At 61.8% G+C, this 8,614-nt stretch overlaps 1 long non-coding RNA gene across 1 annotated transcript; it reads right to left on the reverse strand.

The window, feature by feature from the left end:
• Positions 1–172: 172 nt before the first annotated feature.
• On the reverse strand, positions 173–2,429 carry LOC114010996 (uncharacterized). The gene is made up of 2 exons (XR_008744963.1): positions 2,319–2,429; positions 173–979 (listed from the first exon to the last, which is right to left on the reverse strand). It is a non-coding gene; the product is annotated as an uncharacterized LOC114010996 (long non-coding RNA).
• Between the last annotated feature and the right edge of the window lie 6,185 nt (positions 2,430–8,614).

An 8,614-nucleotide genomic window follows, 5' to 3' on the forward strand; every position in this document is an offset into this window, starting at 1 on the left:
TGCCAAACTGTCCCCATGGGCTGCCCCCGGCCCTCACACACCGCTGCCTGCTCAGGGGGCTGCAGAACCCCCCCCCCCCCCCCCCCCCCCCAGTCCTCACAGCCACGATTTAGCAGCCCTGAGCTGCTGCGGGGGCTGTGGCTGGGAGGAAGCACTTTCCATTAGCAGCACAGAAAGCTTATTTTTTATTTAAAACCTCCAGAAACTCGAGGTTGAAAACAGGGAGGGGGGGGAAAGCTGCCTCCGCAGCAGGGCTGCTCTCTGCAGTGGGACCGAGCGGAGCGGTGGGGACGGTGCTTGCTGCTCCCCGCCTACAAGCAAAAATCATTAACCTGCACCCAAGGGACAATTAACTGCAGCTCTAATCTCGGGGTGCCTTCAAACGAGGATCCTCGACATGCTGGGGAAACTGAGGGAGGGACACAGGCTGCTTGTGGCCAGTGAATGCTCCAAAAATGCCCCTTGGGGTCCCCCCGAGGGGAGCGGACAGGCAAGCAGGGGCTGGACACGCTGCCCACTCTGCTAGTTCCTCCCACGTCTTGAGGGGAGAGGGGAAATGAAAATCACTGAGTTGAAATTTCCAGCTAACGGGGAAAACCGCCCGTCCCTTTGAGAGCCGAGGAAAAGGAGAACAAGATGGCTCGATGGCACGAAGGTCATCCAGATGGAGACGGGGCTCCATGGCAGGTGCTTGCCAGGAATGACACCGGCTCTTCTGCAAGGCAGGGGCTGCCTCCTGCCAAATCCTCCTGCCTGTGAACCGGTGACAAGGGGTTTGACAGGCTGGGACACCCCCAGCGAGGTGAAGCATCGCTGTGCCGGACATCCCCTGTGGTCCCCAAGTGATGGGGAGACGGGCAGCACCTCACCGGGGCTCGTCTGGCCGGGTGGGCTGAAGGCATCAGGCTCAGGACTTTGGGAGACACCGGGTCCATTACTCCTCCAGTGTTGCACCAGGAAAAGCTGCTGGCTCGGTCCCCTGTGGGAATGCCGGGGTGTCCACGGGGGCCAGGGGAAGGACACAGGATCAGTCCCAAGGCTGTCATTCCTATTGGCACGTGCTGCTGCCAGAGCTGGGATCATCCAGCTGTGGAATGGGACGTGGTTCTTGGCAGAGCCCACGGCATCGGGAGCGGGGGCAGCGCCGATGCAAAGCGGAGAGTGTCAGCAAAGGTGGGCACGGCGGCTGGAGCCATCGTCACGTCACTCTTCATCAGGGACAGTGCTGCAGAGGGACTGGGGACAAACACCAGCGTGGCGCTGGCATGTGCTGCCAGGAGCACCACACCGGACACTGTCCCCTGTGACCGGGGAAGGGACCCAGAGAGGGGATGCCCGGCTGCCAACACAGCCCTTTGTGGGGCAGGGGGAGCTCCTGGGTGCCCAGAGATACCAGGAGACCCCCAAAGCCCTTCACCCCCCCCCTTTGATCCCTCTCCTCCGCTCCAGCACACCCTGGCCAGCTCTACAGATCGGCTCCTTTCCTCCAGGAGATGCTGAGCCCTGCGGGTAAGGGTGCTGTGTGGGGAGCCAGGCTGCACCCCAACGTGGAGCACCCCACTGCGGAGGGGATGCACCCTGACACCCCCTGGCTCCCCCCAGGGTTTCATCCAGGCGACGTTTCCCCCTCAGCACATGGCACTGCAGCACGAGGTGGCACCAGGTCAAAAGCAGCCAGCTCTGGATTTTGGGGTCCGGCAGCAGCTCTGCCATGGGAAGGGGTTACACACACTGGGAAAAATGGGTCTTCCCCGTCTCAGGGAGCTCAGGGACATCGGAAAGGCTGGCAGCAGCCAGGATGTGGCCCAACAACCAGCATCACCGCAGGGCCCAGCCGCATGCCTCGTGCCGCAGCCGGCTGCCAGAGCCGATTAGCTCAAGCCGGCATGGCCACAGCGTGCGCGGGGAGCTGGAGCCGGAGCCGCCGACGTGCCGGCTGGCCTCGCTTCGGCAGCTGCCGCTCGGCAGGCGAGGAGCAGCGGACGCCTACGTGCCATGCCGGGGGCGAGCAGGGCGCTGGGGTGCAGCCGGTGCCTGGCTGGTGCTGAGCAGTGCTGAGCCCCGGGTGGGGGGCAGGGATGAGCGCTTGTTTGCAGCCAGGAAAACCACATCATTTGCCGAGAACTCAGCTTGACGTGACCATAAATTGTCGCTTTGCACACATGCAGTGTGTGTGGGGGGGGGGGCTACGGGCACGAATCCGTTCCCAGGGCTGGAAACATCCCAACTGCATTAGCAGAGGGGCCACACGTGCTGGCACTCAGCACCAAAACGAAAGAATTTCTGCAATTTCCACCCCTTACTCTGCAACCACCCACCGCAGACGGAGAGGTTGAAGAACTGATCCTCCACCAGCGCTGGGTGCAGTTTGATCCGAGCCCCGTAGACCCCGCTGTCGCCCCGCTCCAGGGCCACGATCCTCAGCGCCGTCTGGTTGAACATCTCCAGCCGGTCCTTGAAGCGGTCCCTGGGGTCGGGGCGCTCGAAGCCCCCGGGGCCGAGCTCTGCCACTTGAATGGTGGCACCGGCTGAAAAGCTCCACTCGATCTCCTTCACCGTCTTGTTGGGGGGCAGAGCTGGGGACAGGACCACGGACCCCCCCAGGACGCCATTCACCTGCCGGGGCTGTGCCCTGGCTTGGGGTAATGGAGCATCACAAAAACGGAGCAAAAGAGGCGTTAAGGGAGGTCCCAGGAGCCCACTGCCCTGGCCCTCGCCCCATGGCTGCAGCCACAGGGTGATGTGGGACCCCAAAACCACCCGCAGCCTGGTGGGTGGTGGGACGCTGAGCCGAGCCCTCCACCCATGGCCATTCTGCAGACCCCTCCCTTGCCCCCCTTCACCCACCTGCAAACCAATGGCTCCAGGCGACGCTGAACAGGCAGCCGTGGCGCCCACCCGTCCTCCACCCTCGCTACCTCCTCACGCAGCTGCAGATGGAAGCACAAAGCCAGGGGTTCCACAGTTACACCCCGCTGTCTAGAAACAGGGTGACCCCCCCACGATTTCACACCTCACCTGACTCCGCAAGCCCTGCCTTCACCCCCTGCCCTGCCATCCCCACGCTCGCAGCATCAGTGACACTGAGGGGACACTGCCGGTGCCCCCCAAGCACAGCCTCTGCCAGACGGCAAAGCAGGGAGAGGTGACTCGGGGTGAGAAATGATGTCCCTGCACCAGAACCTGGGTACCCCTGCGGGCCTGGGGGTGCCAGCCTGTGTCACCCCCCCCTCAGCCAAGCCTCAGCGAGGGGGTGAGGGAGGTCCTGGGTGTCAGAGCCCACTTCTCTTTTTTCCCCTGTCGCTGTCACAGCGGCTATGACGAAGCCTGCTCAGAGCGTGGGCTCAGAGCAGCAGCATCTCCTGGCAGGGGGACACCCGAGAGCTGGATCCAGCCCTTCTTGCCCACCAGGCCCCCAGCCTCTCCTGTCTTTCAAGCAGCCACATTCAGGCCGCCTGGCATCACCCCGCAGACGCTGGCCCCCAGGCAGCGGTGTAGGCAGCTGCCAGGCTCCACCACTTGCTTCGGCTCCTGAAATGGATAGAAAAGTGCCAGGGCCATGGAACCACCACACACGCCATACACCCAGGGCACAACCATTTCTCTCCCTGCAGGTGACAACCCGATGACAGAGGGGTTCAGGGGTTTCCCCACTGCTCCCAGTAAACAAGATCTGGATGGAGAAGGATGCACCTGTACCCCAGGGATGGTCACAGCTATGTGTCACCCGCTGCAGATGGAAAATGTCATTGTACAGAGATCCTCCATCTCCCATGGGGCTGCACCAGCCCCGGGGCTTGCTTTCAGCCCCCATTCCAAGCGCTACCCCCGCTGCAGGCACCCCGTTACCGCCCTGCCCCAGCGCAGGGTCAGGATCTCACCCCGCACACCTGGGGCTCCCCCCCCAGCACTGCCACCTCCTCCCCCCCCGAAGCACAAGGAGGAACCCAGGGCCAAGACAGCCCTGCGGGGCACAGACCCCCTGGCAAGCTGATGCCAGCTCCCGGTTCCCTCCGGCACAGGCTAGCGACCGAAACCCACTGAAACCCAGGAGGGGCTCAGCAGGTAGCACAAACTGTGGGTACCCACACCCCCTGCAACCACAGCCAGGGCTCAGCTCGCCAGTGCCAGGGCTGGGTCCCAATTTTGTGCCTCTGGGAGGGCCAGAGGCAGCCAAACTCACGATCTTAAGACCCTTTTGCTCCTCATAAAGAGTCATGACACGGTTAAAGCACCAAGGGCTGCTGAGTAACTCCTGCAGGCAGTTAAGTGCCCCTGCTGTGAAAGCGCACCTCGTGGAAGAGGCCGCTGCTCCAGAAATGGCTCCTGGAGGAGGCTGAGGACGCAAGAAGAGAAACACAGTGTTTTATTATTTAGCACCAACAGTTAGGGAGAGATTCACTCTCAGGGAGAGCTCCCTCCCAGGGCCAGGCCAACAGTAACGTTATTTTGCAAGGAGCATCTTTCCTGAGGGAGCCCAGGAGTGTCTCCACTCCCAGGGCTCTCGGGCAGGGGCCTGGCTCTGTGCCCACCCCCCCGCCCGCCCCATGCCATCACCAGGGCTGAGCAGCACCGCTGCGGGAGGAGACCCCGTGCTGCTCAGGGAGCGCTGTCAGGGGTCACCCAGGGACAAAAGCCTATGGGGGGGGTGGGGGGGTGGGTGAGGCTGCGGATGGAGGGGGGGCCCTGCCCACTTCAGCCAGCTTTAGGCTGTTGCCCTCCACGGAAAAGAACGGGGTTAGGGGGGGGAAGCAGGCGCCCCAAGGTCCCCAGTGCCCCCCAGAGACCTGAGTCGCAGGCCCATGCCCTGGCCCCTCTGCCCCCCCCCCCCAGCCCTGGGCCCCCCCAAGAGTCCTGGGGTTCAGGCCCAGGCCCCTCAGCACCTCTGCAGTGCTGGGCCCCCCAGAGCCCCCAGGCTCAGGCCCAAGCCCTGGCCCCTCCACACCCCCACATCCTCGGGGCCCCTCTGAGCCATGGGGCTCAGGCCCCTCAGCCCCCCCAGCCCTGAGCGCCCCAGGCTCAGGCCAAGAGCCCAGCCCCTCAGCAGCCCCCAGCCCTGGGTCCCCCAGAGCCCCAGGGCCCGGTCCCCAGCGCCCCTCAGCCCCACTCAACCCCTGGCCCCTCTGCGCGCCCCCAGAGCACTGGGGCTCAGGCTTGGGCCTCTCAGACCCCCCAGCCCTGGGCCCCCCAGAGCCCCCAGGCTCAGGCCCAGGCCCCTCAGCGCCCCCAGATCCCCAGGACCCGGTCCACAGTGCCCCTCAGCCCCACACAGCCCCGGGGCTCAGGCTTGGGCCTCTCAGACCCCCCAGCCCTGGGCCCCCCAGAGCCCCCAGGCTCGGGCCCAGGCCCCTCAGCTCCCCCAGAGCCCCAGAGCTGGGTCCCCAGCGCCCCTCAGCCCCACACAGCCCCCAGGCTCAGGCCCAGGCCCCTCAGCCCCACACAGCCCCCAGGCTCAGGCCCAGGCTCCTCAGCTCCCCCAGAGCCGGGTCCCCAGCGCCCCTCAGCCCCACACAGCCCCGGGGCTCAGCCCCGGCCCCCCCGCACCACCCAGACTTGGCACCCCAGGGCCCGGTGCTCAGCGCTCCCCAGCCCCACCTGGGCCCCCCAGCCCCCCTGGAGCCTCCGGCGCTCCTCAGGCCCGCAGAGCCCGATGCCCCGAGCCCTGCCTAGCGCCCCTCCACCGCCAGCTCCCCCCGCCCGCCCCGGGGGCCGCTGCCGCCAGGCGCCCGGTGATGACGCACGAAGCGCCGCGCCTCGCGCCTCGTTCTCACCGAGCCAAATCTCGCGAGAGTCCCGAGTTTATAAATAGGCCCGCAGGGGAACGCGGCCCTCAGTGCCCGCCTGGCTCGGCTGAGGGGGAGGAGGAGGGTGGGGCTGTGACCAAAGGTCCTGGGGCCAAAGGTCCTGGGGCTAAAGGGCGTGTGGCTAAAGGCTGTGTGGCAGCTCGGGAGAGCCAGGGCGGGTGCCCTGAAGGGGCAAGGCCGAGGCCTGAGGCCTGTGAGGGCTGGGGCCTGCCAGTGAGGCCTGCTCCTGAGCTGGTGTTTTCCTTACGCCTGCTATGACAGCCCTTTTCTGGAGCCCACAATGCGTTTGCTGTGGGCTTAAGTCAAGACATAGCCAGCGGAGGCTTCTGCAGGCCTGTCAACTCATTTTGTACCTCCATAATGCTTTCTCTGCTGCTTTGGGTACCAAGTCCAGCAAACCTGGCTTTGTACTGGATGCGCGGGGCTGGAGGTGCTGTTTGAAAGACCCGGCAGCTGTGGTGGTTACTGGAACAAAAAGCTGAAGACAGAATAAATAGACCAAAAGGCATACCAGTAGTGAGAGCTCTGCCACTGAGTCTTCATCTTAGATTGTTCCTTGTGTTTTAAGACCATCTGAATTAATGGATCATCTCTTCTCAGCCTTCACCACCTGGAAATCTTGAAGGAATTGCCTACAAATCATGTGTATACATTTTATACTATTATACAAAGCAGCAGCACATGCAACAAGACACTTGCAAGTCACTTTTACAGTGCACAAGCTCTGTGGTGGCAGCTCACAGTGGCTATTGTGCAAATCCAGTTGCCTCCTTGAAGAGTTTGCTTGGAGGTTTGGATGTCTGATAGCTTCATAATCATCTTCACTGCTGAAGTTAATAGCTTATGGGAGAAATAGCTACAGGTGGTGGGTCTGGCCCTGCCTTGCTTCCCCTCCTTCCCCTCAAAGCAGCCGTCCTGCGCGGGGCAGGGCTGTGGCTGGCAGCTGTGTCACGCTGTCCCACGGTCACTGCCCTTGTCCCATGGTCACTGCCCTCGTGGTTTGCTCCTGCTGCTGACCAGGGCTGAGCTGGCCCTGCAAGAGCCCTGGGCAGGTGGGGAAACTGAGGCCCGTAGGCAGCACCTGCCTGTCTCCTGCCTGTAACCTTTGCTTTGCTGTTTCCTGCGTCTGCCTGTCTCGGGGGTGACTGCTGATGCTGGACGCTGAGCTGGGGTTCTGGCATTAAATCCCCTCTTTTCCGTCCTTCTGCTATGCAGAGGAATTCAGGGAACCTCAGCTGTCCCTTCGTCTTTCTTTCTCTCCAAGAGCTCGTGATTTATTAGGAACAAAATCAAATTATATTTTATCACCAGTCTGGGTAACAGAGGGCTGAAAGATTAAATTCCAGCATGACAACCAGCAAGTGAGGGAAGGGAGGGGAATCATATCTCTCCCTGGTTAAAGTGTGGTATTATCGGGTGCTGGGCTCTGAGAGACAAATGACAGTTTTCTTGAGGGAATCTTTAATTTATTTTTTTTTTAACCTGCTGCAGCTGTCAGGGTGACTCGAAGTTAAATCGTGGCTGTCCGTACCCCTGGTAAACAAGCTCCAAGCTGCAGGGTTGCGTTTCTCAGCCTGCCTGGTGGTTTTGCTGGCATGGGGTAGATTTTGGAGAAGATCCTGGGACCTGAGGGCAGGTACGTGTTAGTCCCTGGGGTGGGGTGGGTCCTCCCCCCCAAAATGCAGGGATGAGGGGTTTCACCCGCACCCCAAACTTTGGCAGAGATGCTCCCCTCCCACCTGCTGCCCCCCTCTCTGTCACGCTGAGGGGAGAGTGGGGATGGAATCGAAATAAAATCACGCAGCCCGCCCCAAATTCCCATCCCAAATTCCCCCCCCCTACTCCCCTGAAGGCTGCAGCTTTGGCGAGCCCACGAGGGAAGGGAAGCGGGAGGAAGAACAAGGCGAGAGATTTCTGTGCCGCTGCGAGGAGGCGGTGAGCCTGCTGCCGTCCTGGGGAATAAATTAGAATACATCTCGGGAATAAATTAGCCGGATGGCGAGGAGGGAAGATTTGTTTCCTGGGGAAAGGAGGCTGCCTCTTTAGCAAGGTAGAGACACCTCCAGGGCTTGGATTTCGGAGCTGAGCCCATCTCTTTGAAGCTGCCTGGCTTGGTTTGCGCAGCGGCATTCGAGTTAAGAGAGGTTATGGACGGAGAAGAAACTTAATGTCTCTCCTTTCCTCCGTGTCCATCCATCCGTCTATCCGTGCTTCCATCTGCCTGCTCCTCGCTCCAGCAAAAGCCATTAAGAATGACAAAGCACCTTTTTTGTTTTAAAGATGGGTCCCGGGAGCAGCAGGCAAATTGCCTGGTTCATGCATAATAAACCAGGCGTGGAAACACACCAAGTAATAGGCTACATTTGTAGGGAAACAAAATCGTTTAAGCAAGCCTGTTTGCAGGGTTTTCTGGGGGAAAAAAAATAAAATAAAATTTTATATGTATAAAATAAAGGCAGGCTGGGTGCGGAGGGGCTGGCAAACCTCCCTTGCCCCTCCTGGCATTGGCTCTGGCTAAAAGCTTCGGCGAAATAGGTCAGTGGAGCCTGGCACGCATCCTGCTGCCCCCTTGGCTGCTTGCCTGGGGTCTGGGGGCCAGCAGACCCCCCAGGGCCCACCGCCCCCATGCCCCTGCTGGTGACAGGAGCTGATGCAAACATCACCGAGGTCCAAGTGTTGCCCTGTGCTGGGCACGGGGAAGGAGCTTGTCCCTCCTTGGGGCAGCTGCAGCACCCACGTCCCCAGCGCCACTGGCCGTGCCACCACTGAGACCCCCAGGACCTTGGAGACCCCGCTCCAAGCCACTCTGT

Source organism: Falco peregrinus, chromosome 19, assembly GCF_023634155.1.
Source record: "Falco peregrinus isolate bFalPer1 chromosome 19, bFalPer1.pri, whole genome shotgun sequence".
NCBI lineage: Eukaryota > Metazoa > Chordata > Aves > Falconiformes > Falconidae > Falco > Falco peregrinus.